General features: G+C 30.2%; 1 protein-coding gene across 2 annotated transcripts in view; it reads left to right on the forward strand.

Moving 5' to 3' along the window:
• The window catches only part of Tdg (Thymine DNA glycosylase), a 152,781-nt gene that overhangs the window by 54,628 nt on the left and 83,153 nt on the right, over positions 1-15,000 (forward strand). The window contains exon 1 of one of the 2 annotated variants that reach the window (XM_011503862.1): positions 1,637-1,655. The exons of the other annotated variant lie outside the window; for it this stretch is intronic. The gene's annotated coding sequence lies outside the window, so the exon portion shown is untranslated. Of the gene's footprint in view, positions 1-1,636; positions 1,656-15,000 lie in introns of those variants that run through there. 2 annotated transcript variants of the gene reach the window in all.

Raw genomic sequence — 15,000 nt, forward strand, 5'->3', positions numbered from 1 at the left:
GAGCGTCGAGAATGCGATTGCGAGCTCGTCCATCCATCCATCTATTCATGTGTGACAAATGTCCGCTGCCGCGCGATCAACCGACGCGCTTTTGTTACTATGGTCTTTTAAAATGCTTTACGGGCTATTGCCGTTATTAAAGAAAGACGCTCTATCGGCTCACCGTCTCTCCTTCCCATCATTTCCTCCGTCTCTCTCTCTCTCTCTCTCTCTCCCTTCCTTCCATTCTCTCCTCCTGTACTCCTTTTTACGTACGTCTGCGAAAACCGAACCATACATTTTTAAGTTAAGATTTTTCTTTTCGTCGCTCTTTTTACTGGCCGTATTTTCATGCAACTTTTTTCTCGCTTCCTTTCTTGGACGCCGTCTTTTCTGCCTCTGCAGCATTCTTTCCGAGAAGATTTCGCGTGTATTGAATTTTACAACTCTGGTTTCGTCGCTACAAGTATCCACTACATGTAAGATTTTTCAAAAAAATTATCCGCTAAAACTTCCATACGTTTTACATAAGTCAGCTTTAATTTATCATTCAAATAATAAGTAAGCGAAGATGTCAATATCGTGTCGATGCGAAACTGGAACTTTTATCATCGTTCCTAACTATCGTTACCTGCACGAGCAACATTACTGACTATAAAAATGAACTAATTTTAAGCCCACGTATAACGAACGGGAAAACCGGTCCATTGAAAACATTGATAGCGTCGGCTAACGTGTAATAAAATATATTCTACATAATGTTTATTTATTCCATTCATTCGTTCGTCGTTTTTTTCTCTCCTCCCCTCCCTCGAAAGTCCAAAATTTTTATTCATTCAATCTCAATAAACAATATCATTTAATATCGTGTAGAAAAATTCAACTTCTATTTCCTTTTTAGACCGTATCTTATGCCGTCATCACGACTAAATAATTCTTTCAATCTATTTTAACAAGTCCGTACGTATTTCTGTCTCGCACACGCCTATAACCGCACGCTAATACGTATTCTTCGTTCTTCTACACTTTCTGACTCAATTTATGTTCTAAGAACTCGGGAGTACAATTTCGAAGGTTTCACTGGTTCCTTCAACTACGAGGATTACATGCAGTAACAGAAGAATGAAGCACAAGCGAGAAAATGAGTGTATTAGCGAATTTCATGGGCTAGTGTATTTGATAATACAAGATGCGCAATACTATAATTTCTTCGGCATCGCTGTCAATCGATTAGGAGTGCGCGCTTTTGAGCATCATTATCACACCTGAACCGTGAGCATTGATCGATTTGCGAATCCACAGGGTTTCCTTCGTTTCGCTCTCTCATTTGTCTCACCTCCGTCGCGCATTTATTCGTTACAATAGATGAGACACGTAGTAAGATGTTAGCGACCGATTCATCTCAAAGAAGAAAGCAAATGTAGAAATTCGGAAGTAAAAAAACACTCGCAATTCGCTTACAAGTTGTTTGACGAGAAATTTTATCCTTAATTTAGAAAATCATTCATAATTTTAGTCTAATGTTATTGACCATTTTAATCTATTATAAAATATATTTTATACGTTATCATTATTATTTAGTATTGATTTCAACTATTTATAACTAATATGACTTTTATTTTTATGTTGCAGGTGAGTTTAAGCAAACGTTTTGTTAATTAAGAGCCCATTTGTACGTAAGTATCGATATAATATTTAATTTCCCACATATATAGTGGGTTATTGAGCTACATATAATACGCATATTACATTCAACATATTTTATTGACAGTGTGTAATGCGTGTGCGTGTATGTATGCGATCGCGCGCGTGAATATATTTTTTTAATACCTTAGATACGTGGCTAAAATACCTATAAGCGCATCAAAAAAATTAATTGTAATAATGTACATTAAGATCACATAGTTGAAAAATATACACGAAGATATTAAACGATCAAGTAGTACTAAATTTAATCATTAATCGATTTACCCATTTATCGAAATCCCTTGAAATGCAAAATTTTCTTAATTGAAATTTTCAAAGCCCATAAATGTCGGTAAAAATGAATAATACGTAATGTAATATAATTGCCAAAATTTCTTTTTTACAATAAAATTTAATTTGGATTGACATTTAGACAAAAGTCGTTCTTAAAAGTTTTTTTAATAATAAACATAAATCGTTTATGTTTCTCATAACAAATTCTTTAAATTATTATAATATAAATCATAATAAATAAAATAGAAATGCTAATTACATTATACAGCTGTATAATACAAATAGAAATTCCTTGTAATATAATTTATGAAATATTTATCATTGTAAATCGAATATATTGTACTTTTTTCACTCTTTAATGATTAAGTCAATAAGTTTTATAAAAGTTCTTTGGCTTTTAACTCGGAAATAATTAATTAAATTGTAACTGAAAATTAAATAATTATTACCTAGTTGAATAAATTGCAATAAAAGTAAAACTCTTTTTATACAAAAAATAAAAAATTCTAATTATTATGTTAATATATCTATTATATCGATATAAATATTATCACATTATAAAATATTTAATTGTGATATATATATATATATATATATATATATATATCTTTTATTAAAAATAGTTTTTAAACAATTTCTTCATTCTAAAATAAACATAAAAATATTTTTATTTTATTTCATAAAAATTTTCACTACTTATCTCTAAGAATGGAAATAAAAGTTATTTATATGTTTTAAAATTTTTGTGAATTTAATGATTTCAACACTGTTCTAAAGGAATAATAATCATCTTTATTAGCTACTAGTTATCTTTAGTCAACTGTATTATTCGAATTAAAATAGGAATTCAATACATGCCACAAGTATTATAAAATATATTTAATTTTTCATTTACTTTCTTATTTATTAAGCTTGAGTAAATGTGAACACGAGAGAGAAGAATAAATTGTTGATACATATCAAACAAAGAGAGGAGATACATTTACGAATAGGATTAGACTGAAGCCCGATTGTCGATGACAAGTATTAGAAGTATAAAAAAAAGTCGTTGGTTGCTTGAGGGTTTCACGAGTTCGCTTGTTCTACTGGATTTATCAAGAAGATTTGAATTATTTTTGAAAGCCTAGACATAGGAAGCACAAATTGCCTAACACCATACGTACTCGACAAATTATGCCATGTAATCTTTAAGGATACGCATGGTTTTTTGCAATTCAATTAAATTTATTATAAATTAATGCATTGCTAATACCATACTTAATAATAAAGATTTACTCTTCGTAGACATTAACGATATATGTATGTTTTTAAGGCAGAACTTTTAAGAAAAATGTGATTACAATAAATACTCTTAAATTTAAATTTACTAAGCATAAGACATTATTATTTTATTTGATGATTAATTTATTTAGAATTATTAAATAATTTTATGATGCAGTTTGAATAATATACAAAATGAAAAACGTAAATTATCAGCATTATCGATATTTGTATAAAATTTGTATTTATCAATATCAAACACAGGATATTAAATATTTAATGTATAACAAACAAATTTAATAAGTAAAAACTTTTTGTATTATGACGATTATAAATAAGATTTTACGAAAATAAGACATAAAAATTTATTGAATGTAGATTTATGTTAAATAGGCGATGGAAAAATTTATAGTTTATCATTACATTATATTAAGAAGTAAATTAAAATAAAGCTTTTACATTTAATTTACGTACAGACAAACTAAATTAAGAAAATCGTAATGATTAAATTATAATCATTTATAATTACCGTGAATTCATTTTATTCATTTATTAAACTCTTAAATGAAGTAAATAAAAGTATATTATTTTAATTGATTATCTATATTTATTTTTATGCTGTCTAGTTTACAAATTGTATTGAATATTCATTTCAATTATTGCAGAAAGTTCATTTGGAAAATATAGCACCTGCATTTCATTATAAGGTATCAGTCGAACATGGCTTTGTCGAGAATGTTGTTCAAACATCAACACACGTTATTCAGTTAGATACTTTCATAGTAAAATGGCTTTTGACAGCAGAAATACATACTTATGTTTCTGATATAATATTCAATATGACGGAATTTCTAGAATCATAGCTTTTTGCATTTTCGGTCTGATAAAAAAAAAACATTACTAATAGAAATAACGAATGTATTAAAACAAAAACAGTTGCCTTTTTTAACCGTATATGTTAGAAGAGTATATATAAACTGCTAATTATATGATAATAATATATAATAGCACGAATATGTATGTATCCACATTAATACCCAATGTGCATAATTCGAATATGACATTGTGAATGGATATTAAAGTAAATTCTCTTTATATTATACGTTTGATTAGTATTATTTAAATGAAAATTGTTATTAATGTAAAATTGTTATCTAATCATAAATAGCGGCACCGTTTCAATATGAATTCACAATATGCTAATCATGTCCGACATTGTAATCACTAATTTTCACATTTATTATATTAAAATGTTGGTTTATTCAAAACTTCCAACTGCGATGTTACATATAGAATTACTAAAAAGTGTTGAGTTTAGTAATAATACATGTTATTTTAAGTAAAATCCGCCGTCGTAATGCACATTCAATCATCAAAACGTATATTGGACTGCAGATAAAATTCCATATCTTCTTATATCGTCTAGTTTTCGAAAACATTAAATGTTGACCTTAAAACATTAGTTGTATCTGGGACGCTTGAAATGAGGACCCGCAAAATCCTGCATCAAATTATTACACCTCCATTTAAATTCGAGGAAGAAAAGAATCTCTCGTTCTAACTGGAAAGTAAGCCTTTTCTCTGCGTCAAACTCGAATATCGTTTTACTTTTTTGGGATGAATTTATACAATCGAATCTAGAATGTCAATCAACATTAGCATTCGCAAGCTTTGGAACACATTGTCGTGCATCAGGATGACAAGCTACTTTGCAAAAGTGAAAATTTCGTTGGCACAAAAGTCAGACTCGCCCTTTAGCCAAAAGGGCGTGACTTTGTGCTCGTGTATAGGTAGAATGACGCAACAACGAAGTGACTGTGGTAGAGGGGGGTACGCAAAGAACTCCCTGACTACTTTCTAGTCTACCTAAGCTTGTGAGGCAGTCGATACTGCTTGCATGTAATTCCAGGACCAAAGCACAGATATTGCGTTACCCACCAGTCTGTGCTTTGCGTTTGACTCTGCACTCTTTTCAAGCGCGTGCTTTAGTGCCTTTCCGCCTGTCCCGCAAATTGGTTTTGTTTAGTTTGACGCACGATTTTCAGGTGCGTTGGGACACTCGTAATTTGCAAGTATACGCCCGCGTATGCGAAACTTGTTACGTTGAGCCAATGGTTATCGAATTTCGGGACCCGCGTACTTAGAAAAAAGATCTTTTCCTCTCCCGTATATTGACCACCCGATATTATTCCCTATTGTTACAAACGAAATTCCTCATCGGAAAAATGTTATATTTTCCCAGCCATAAAATATTTGGGCTTCATGACCAAATAGTACTCTCTACCTATTTGTTTTGAATATTTAATTTGGAAAATAGAAAATTTAAAAGGGTACTTTAAAGTATGTACGAAAAACCATATAATCATTGATTGGTACAGCTCTAACTCTCTTTCCCGATTTAAATAAATTTTAAATATATTAGATAAACTATATCAACATTGTTGTTTTTATATGTTTTTACAATAATAAAAGAATATTTATACAATAATAAAAGTATACAATTATTAAATAGCATGATGTTCCTCGAAATTTACAATTGAAAATCAAATTGAAAAAAAAATCTGTCTTTAAAGATTCTCCGTTTAAATATTATTTTAGTATTTATTTATTAATTCTAAAATGTTATCGTGATAATGAAGCAATATAAAAAATACAGATTTAATCGATTTTGACGTTAATACAAAATGTTAAAAGTTTACTGGAAATATTAATAAACAATTTGAAAAATAAGCTACTCTTTGAAAATTTTGGAAAAAAATTTTAAAAGTTATTTTACAGTGGCCGATAATAAAGTTAGATGTTTTTTGTAAGCAACCCAAAGACTATTAGAAAGGATAACCAAAGTTTTATAAAGTGAACGTTGCCAATTAAACGGATTTGGCAATCCCTTTATTTGTATAATTAGAATTACTTTATGTACAATATTATTGGAATTTATACTACATTACGTTCAATAATGTGTTCAAATAATGTTTTTCTTTGAATCATTATGCTCTACTTCAAAAATCGTCGATAAAATTGATATCAGTGTAAATAAAGACGGTACACTATTCATTAAAAAACTGCGCTTCATTAGGCGTAGGCACAAAGGGAAAAGAGTATGTACATAATGTTTAGCTATTATTTCAAAATTGAACGTTGAAATCCTTAAAATTTAGGGGAAAGGGCATGCTGGATTCGTATTGTTTTTACCGGGAGATTTCGCGCAGAATAAATTAGCTCGTACGTGCACCCACACGTTGCACTTGAAGTATTTTCGAAATTTCAGTCGGCAAGTGCACACGCGCCTACTTTCGTGACGGCGTGAAATATTATACACCGGCTCTTTCAGCAAAGAGGAATTATCGTCTTACCGAGGCGCAAACCACAAATGGTTTTAAGCACAAGCCTCGATTCTGCATTACGAGCATTTTGTTGAGCATATAGATATGCTGCTGCAATGGTTTGGAAACTATAATGCATTGCGCTGATAATTTTGCAGAAGAGTACATGAGAATTTTACACTCGCGTTCATGGGCTTATTTGTTAACAGTGAGTCGTGCCATTCGCTTTCAGCCTTTTTTATTATTTTTGTCTTCTTTTTTGAACAGCTTTATTTTTGTTATTTGGAAGATCAATGAGGCATGCGCTTAATGATTTGTAAATTTGTTGTGCTAATATTTTGAATCGATCCGAATGATTTTCTACGTCGATTGGTTTTGTTGCGATTTTTTCGGTTTATTCTTAACATATCTTTGTATTGCATAGTTTAATGACCATTCCCAATGACGTAATACGTATCATCTATTTTTTTTTTGGTTAATATTTTCAAAATACTTTGACGACAATCGCAGAACAAATATTGCAACTTTCATTATAAACATTAGTAGAGAAATGAAACCTAAATAAATTACACCAAGTTATTGATATTTTTAATAATCTTTAAATTGTACAGTTATTGACTTTTTGAAAAGAAACACGTGTAATGAAAAGTATACTAATATTAGATATTCTTACGATTATTGTAATATATTGGATACTTTATGAATTGGATGAGACTATTTAATAGAAAGATATGAATCGAATTGATATGATTGAAAATAAAACCTGTAACTAATTAAATGTTTCTACATATTATATTAGCATATGTTACTGTGATTATTATGTTTGCAACATTGATATCAACTATTTTTTGCAAACTTTCTTCAAATACATAATTTCCATGGTTACTAACATTCATTGATAAATAAATATTATTATATTGGAATTTTTATAAATAGTTTGCTTAGTTCAATTCGTTAAATATTCTTTATGAATAAAAAAATATGATTCTATTCAATTTGATGCCATTTATTGTGATTTATACATTTTATATTTTTATAAATATTTTAATAATTATGAATATTAATAATAATATTGACCATACGTGATTTATTCAACTGAAACGCATGACTTCCAATTGCTATAAATTGTTTATTTTCAAGGGAATCCACTTGAAAGTGTTAATTTCTGGACTTAATACATTTTTTTAAAGATTGACCTACTAATTTCATTAAGACATAAATTACAAAAATATCTAAGAAATCGTCAATTGATGGGACAATAAGTAACGCTGATTATTGATATCAAGACAAGGATCGACAAAATATTAATAAAGATTATTTCTACACAAGATATTCTCTTCGTATCAAAGAAAATGAAAAGAAATATGATCGCACCAGGCTTGGTTTACATGGCCCTTCTATATCCGTAAGCAATAAATCGCAGGATTTTTACTTCTTTCCTTTGCTACAGCCAGGATTTCGAGCACCAAACTCATGATTTCGATCGATTGCAAATATTCTTTATAGGGCCTGCTTGACATTCTTGTCATGCAGCTTGAAGATCCAACGTCATTTTCGTCTTTTCGGTACTGCAAAAATCAATGGTAACCCTGTTCAATTTTATCCCCCCCCCCCCCCCCCCCGCTCGACCGTCCTTCAATTCTTCGTTTTGTCCTTTACATATTTTGTCTTCTCTGAAATGTACTTGCAAATCAGTATTTTTCATTTATAAAGTTCCATACTCATTTGGGAAAAATCAAATTTCTTTCTCGGAATTCATCAATTTTTCAAGCAAACTAATAATATGCTCGGTTCTTCATCATTACGTTACGATACATCTCACACAAATAGATATGACTTGGGTTTTGACTTCAAAAACTGATCTTATCGTTAAATTCTTAAAGGCAGAAAATCTTTCATTACTAATATACATTTTATCATTTGTAAATTATACTACGAGAGCTTTATAAATTATTAGAAACATACAATGATTATATAACATGCTATTAGGTTATATGATTACAAACGCGTACGTGAAATCCATATTTCATTAGGAAAAAAAAAAATAAATTCAATGACTACATATATTAAAATATTAGGAACACCCGTTAAATTATCGATAGATAATCGATCAGATTTTTATTTTACCAATTTGAACTGGACTACTCTAAGACGATTGTACAATTAAAAATTTGTAATAAATTACGTTTTATTATAAAAAACGTTTTATATAAAATTAAAAATTTTCAGTTATTAACTTATTTATTATTAATCTATAATTTTCACTGTCTTCAATTTTAAAATCAACATATTTCGTACAGTGTATGGATTTTAAATTGTTACTAGAATGTTTTATACATTTATACTACAGAAGCTTAGATTTACGTAGAATTGACGTATATTTTCAGAGGTGCGTCTTTTCTTTCTTTCGTGACTGAAACACGTGATGATTGAATTCTGCAAAGTTATTTTGAATTCATTGTTCATACCAAGAATATGTTCTAATGAGAAATTGTCTCCGAACGTAGAGACAATCTTTATAATTATAAGATAATTTATAGTACTATGTTTTGATAATAAGAATGAGTGGCAGTTGCCATATATTTTACAATACAATTTTTCGTAGTCCAGGTTTGTAAAAAAGGTAAATTTCACACTCGAACATGTCGAGTGATAAATCAGAGGGAAAAGGAGAAGGTGAAAAAGCATGAAATAGTTGAGTCAATATAGCCTAGTTACTTCGTCTATTATAGGTCACCTTTTCGCTGGATTCGTTAAGTTTTTGCCTCGCCATGTGATGTTGCGTGTTACCAGAGAAAGGGGAAGAGTGCAGAGGGAGAATGGAAAATCGAGGTGCGTTTACTATAGCGCTCCAGCGGCTTCTGCTCCCACCCCCGCCAACATCCCCCACCTGCTTTTGTTCTTACGCACGACCTGGTCCGTTCGTCCAGTCAAAAGATATATATATATATATAGGCCTTTCGGGCCGAGTTTCAGAAAACGTCGACGACCTGTACACGCGGCAGTGGCTTGCGGGTTATTATTTGGCTCGTAAATTTTTATTGCGTACGCAGGACTTTTTTACGAGCGCCATTACGTAGTTTGCGCGTAAGATTTTGCCCCGGGGCTCATATGATAGCGATGTGCCCCCTCGCTCCGTTTTTTCCTTCCTTCTTCCCCCTCCAATTCCTCTCTTTCTCCCTTACCTTCCGTCTCCCTTTTTCCCTTGCGCTTGCTTGTTTCTGACCTTTTTTCCAGGGCTGCCAACGCCACCATCATCCAAAAATATAAGAGTTACCTCCCAGTACGCAAGCATTTAAAAGCCAATCGGATACCGCTCGACCAGCTGAAAGACATCGACGAACGAAGAGCGATTTTTTAATGGATACCGATCGTCCCTCTCGTATTTAGTGTTCTCAGCACTCACCAACTAAGTAAACCGCGAAAATGCTCAAATGCGATTGTTAAAGCGAAGCCGACAAAAAGTACATGCAGTTTATATGTATAAAACTACTCCTTACGCTTCTCCGTGGGTCCGTAATTGGTCGCTTATGAGCATATTTAGTTTTCCCATCCCTCTTACATTAATATTAACACTTAATAACTGAATTGCCATTCAAAATACTGACTGTATAAAAAGTCATAATTATATTTAAGAACGAAATAAAACATCGATATACACGTTTCACTATTTTCGATTTTGTTACATTACCTTCAATCAATTTGACCTTATATATAAGTAATCTTTATATATATAAGGAAAGAATGGAGGGAAGAATTGCAGGTTAGTGTAATGAATAGACAATTAAATTTGAAATCAAGGATATATTTGCATAACCACTTATATTATTGTAGCAACACGTGCGACTATTTCTCGCGTCACGCTTCTTTCATCCAATATCGATTTTCAACTTTTTTCTTTTATTCATTCCTCTTTGCACTTCCTATTATTTTCCTCTCATACCTCCTTCTTTTATTATTTCTCTCTCTCTCTCTCTCTCTCTCTCTCTCTGTCTCTCCCTTACTGTAAAACTCTACTTACACATGAGCACCAATTTGCGATCTAAACTAATCTATTCATAATCATGTCAACAATAAGCAAAAATTAATAAAGTAATGGTACATTTCCAATAAAAATTTGCTAAAAATTCTACAATAGTCTGTGTTATTATTTAATTTTCTATATTAATTGTAATCACAAGTTTTTATTTTATTAATCAGTATTAAAATGTTTGTCAAAATTGTAATTAGTACAAGTTTTGAAATTATATTTTCGATGACTACCAATACCTATTATCTAAGAATGTATTAACATACATAAATAAAATATGCAATATAATATATAAATAACATAATATGTGATTGAATATAAATCATAAACATTCAAACACTTAGTTGCGCTGTTTTTTTTCATCACATATTCATAATAAATTATTTATATAGGTTTTTATATGTGCAAAATTTATTCTACAATTTGAATGACTATATTTCTTCAATTAGTAGGAAAAAAAATTTATGTTATAACAATTTTTTGAATTATCGTAATCGATCTCGTTACGTGGATATTCAATTCAATGTCGATATTTACAATGATAACATATAAATATATCGAGGTTTGACGTGCAAAATTATAATTGTATATATTTAAAATGAAAGGTTTTCATAAAAATTATCCATATTATTTTTTGAATTAATGATAAAATAATAATCTGTATTCAAAGCTTTCCTTTAAAATATTAACATTATTAGTTGAGGGATGCACGTTTAACATTCGTTTGTGGCTAGCTTTCTGGTAGAGTACAATTATATGCTACTGTTATCTTAATACCATCAGTGTAATGAACCTATCTTATTCTAATCAACGAATATTCCTTTGTCTTCCCATATTACTTCCTCTCTGGTATGAACGAATACGTGTGTTTAAAATAGTGCATTCGTGGTCAATGTTATATCTGCATTTATAATGAACTGTGTACATATATATATATATAACCAAATTCATTAATTATATATATATATATATATATATATATATATATATAATTAATGAATTTGGTTCCTGTCATTTTGATATTTAGAAGGTAAATAAGTATGTTGTGATGCATTTACTATAACGATTTATAATTAATAATAATTATAATACAAGCTATGTTGAGAATCGTTAAATATTTGACTTCAAAAAATAATCGACCGAATAAGTATTTTAATTACTTAGAATATATTATGTAACGCATTAAGATTTTGATTAATACTAAATTTCTTTTTATAAAGTAATCCAAAAGTTCAGCATATGTGATAACATCGCAATGTAGTTTTCATTTAAAATATAAATTATATTTTCAACTTATTATTAGAACGCGTTAAGGCGAAATCAAGGCATATTTCATGTAAATTTATTAATGATCAAAATTCAGATATGGCAAAATTTGGAATAACGTATTTTAATAATGCAACATCAAAATATTCATGTCCATCAAAAAGTGATAGCTAATACGTAGTTATTTCTCTTGTATATCACACTTTATTAAAAATTATATGTTTGAAAACTTTTAGTGAATGTATTATATGAGAAGTGGTGGAGGTGGTCGAGTATGGAATTGAATAAATCGTTGAGAAAATGATTGAATTTCTCGTTGAATCTAATTTGAAAACATTTTATTTAATAATATATTATGGAAATAAAACTTATTAATTATCGTTCGTTTAAGTATTTTAATTTCTTAAATAAGCCAATAGTTTATTAACACTACTTTCATCTTTTTAGAGTTTCCGCAGTTAAATAATGTTATTTAATGTACTATTAAAACGCGTGAAAAAGAATGAAAATTAAACTATACTTAATCATTTATTTTAATTGTAATATTTTAAATATTTGTTTTATGTATTCAGATATTTACAGATTATTATCGTGTATTATGCATTTCATAATTACTAAAACAGTAAATGTTTGAAGATTTTTGATACGACTAGTTGTATCTTTATTAAAGAGTTATAAGCATTTAAAAAATAATACAAATTATTTCATATATATTCTGAAACAATTATAAAATTTATTTTATAGAAAATTCAAAGGAAACAGTGTAGTATCATTTATTTATACTATAGACGGTAATTTACTTATTTTAAAATATTTAAAAACTACTTAATCTATTGACAAATTATAGTAGAATTGTTTGTTTTTTAAGTATATATATTAGCGCAATTTATTTATTTCAGAGTATACAATTAGCAAAAATAATTAGAAACAAATTATTGGTATTATGCTGACTTATTTAAAGAGCAAATTTAATCTTTATTTACTTGATTATGAGAACGTAAATATAATCGTAGATATGAATATGCATTAAAGCTCAAATATCGAATAATTTACAATCATACATTTGTATAACATATTGTCATCGAATTCTTATAATAGCAATTGATGAAATTATAGTAAGGCATGATAAGATGGCGAGACGACAAATAATAAAAAACATGCTATTGTCCGATGCTAAAAGAGTCCTTATAAAAAATAAAAGTCTGAGCCATTGCAAGTGATAACCAGGAGAAACGCCTGGGCCCAACGAAAGACGGCCAAGTAGCGGCTCGTCTCCGTGGTAACTTTCACCCAGGTGCGACAATGGCAAAAGTAGTTCCGCAGTCAGGAGTGACTTGCTCAATCTTTCTTTCTTTCTCTCTTCTGATGTCACCATTCTTCACTGTACAGTCAGATATTTGAAAAAATAGAAGATAAGCACCATGTCCTACCCAAACCAAACTAACCTCAATAAAAATTAACGTTGCACGCTAGATCGACGTTGGTGCTATATACTTGACTCCTACCTTCGCACGCATAGTCCTCGCAGACACAAGTGAGCGCACGTACGTATTCTCTCTCTCTGGTACTAACTCGCATGCACGTATACAAAACTATACTGCCTAACTGCGCACCGACAAAATAGTTCGTCGAAACTTCTCTCTTTCTCTCTAGCCTCGTTCGCGCGGTTTTTCGTTATCGACATTTTCGCCAGGGGCCTGGCGCGCGCGCGCACATGCATGTGCAGAGAAAGAACGTACACACACACACTCGCAGAAGCACACGCAAGAGTCAGAACTACGTGCGTTAGCTCACCCGCACCGTTGCCACTGCCGCCGACGGCCATCACCATTGTGTGTGCGTATGCCTCACGTACACAAGCAATCGCCGGCATGTACATGCTCGCGCGCTCGTCGCATTTATACCCGACATGCCCGTGGCAGCCTGGAAAGAGGAGAAGTAGGGGGAGGAATAAATGAGGGAGAAAGACAGAACCGACACTGAGAGAGAGAGAGAGAGAGAGAGAGAGAGAGAGAGAGAGAACGAATGGTAGAATTTACGCGCGCGCACCTATGTGTTAGTGAGCCCGGGCCTCTCTCTCTTTCTCTCTCTTCAGCAGCTTTCACACCGCGTTCAGCTAAAACGAAAACTTAACGATCGTCATCATTACGTACCAACGTTGAGAGAATGCTTATAAAATTATTTCAATTTTATTTTTTGTATTAGTGAATCAAATATGTAAAATATTTGTCAAAACGGCTTTCTATATGTCTTTATATACTTATTTATTTTTATAATTTTCATAAATGTAATTAATAAAAAAGAACATTGTCTCCTAGCCCTTAAGCTGATTTATATGAAAGGACTTAAAGAGATATTTAACAAAATTACAACTGTACTCTTCGTTAAAATAAATTATGTAGAAAAGTGTAACTTATAATATTTCGTATACTAACTATCTTTATTAGTCTAGAATAATTTTACTATTGAATTGTAAATAATCTACAAAAATCAGACATGTACGTCAAGAGCTATCTTAAACTATCTAAATATTAGAGTAACTTAAGTTATAAATTAAATGTATTAACGGTAGCAGCATATTATATTGTACTTGTAATAAACGACAATTGCAATAAACATTATCTTTTTAAATATATATAATAGATAACACAATTTAATTAAGAGAATATGGATAGCTTAATTTTATCATTAAATTGTTTCGATAAAATATGAATAATATAGGATTAAACAAACAAAAAATTCTTTACGTATATTCCTATTTAATCGAAAATAATGCATGTGTGATTTTAATCTAATACGAAGACCTAATGTTAATACATACAACGATCCAAACTTTTATTTACTACTTTATCAGTTTTTAGAAATTTAGCAATGTTTTAGTATTGAATTGATTTAGTATCGAGTAATTGAATAGTAAATTACTTTAGTTATGAAATGTCTACTCCAATTATCCTTTCCACCTCCAATTGAAATGTTTTTTACATTCGTTATCTTTAAATAAAAAAGAACGAAAGGATATCGTTACATGCCTTGATTACTGTTCAAATGCCTCAAATTTTACTTTAAACGTAAGAACATTCCCAAATGTAACTGCCGAATCATTAAATACTAATTGATGTTTAAATTGATGTTGAATTCGAAAATTTTGATTAGTATTAATGT

The sequence above is a fragment of the Ceratosolen solmsi genome, unplaced genomic scaffold (assembly GCF_000503995.2).
Source record: "Ceratosolen solmsi marchali unplaced genomic scaffold, CerSol_1.0 scaffold53, whole genome shotgun sequence".
NCBI classification, from domain to species: Eukaryota; Metazoa; Arthropoda; class Insecta; order Hymenoptera; family Agaonidae; genus Ceratosolen; species Ceratosolen solmsi.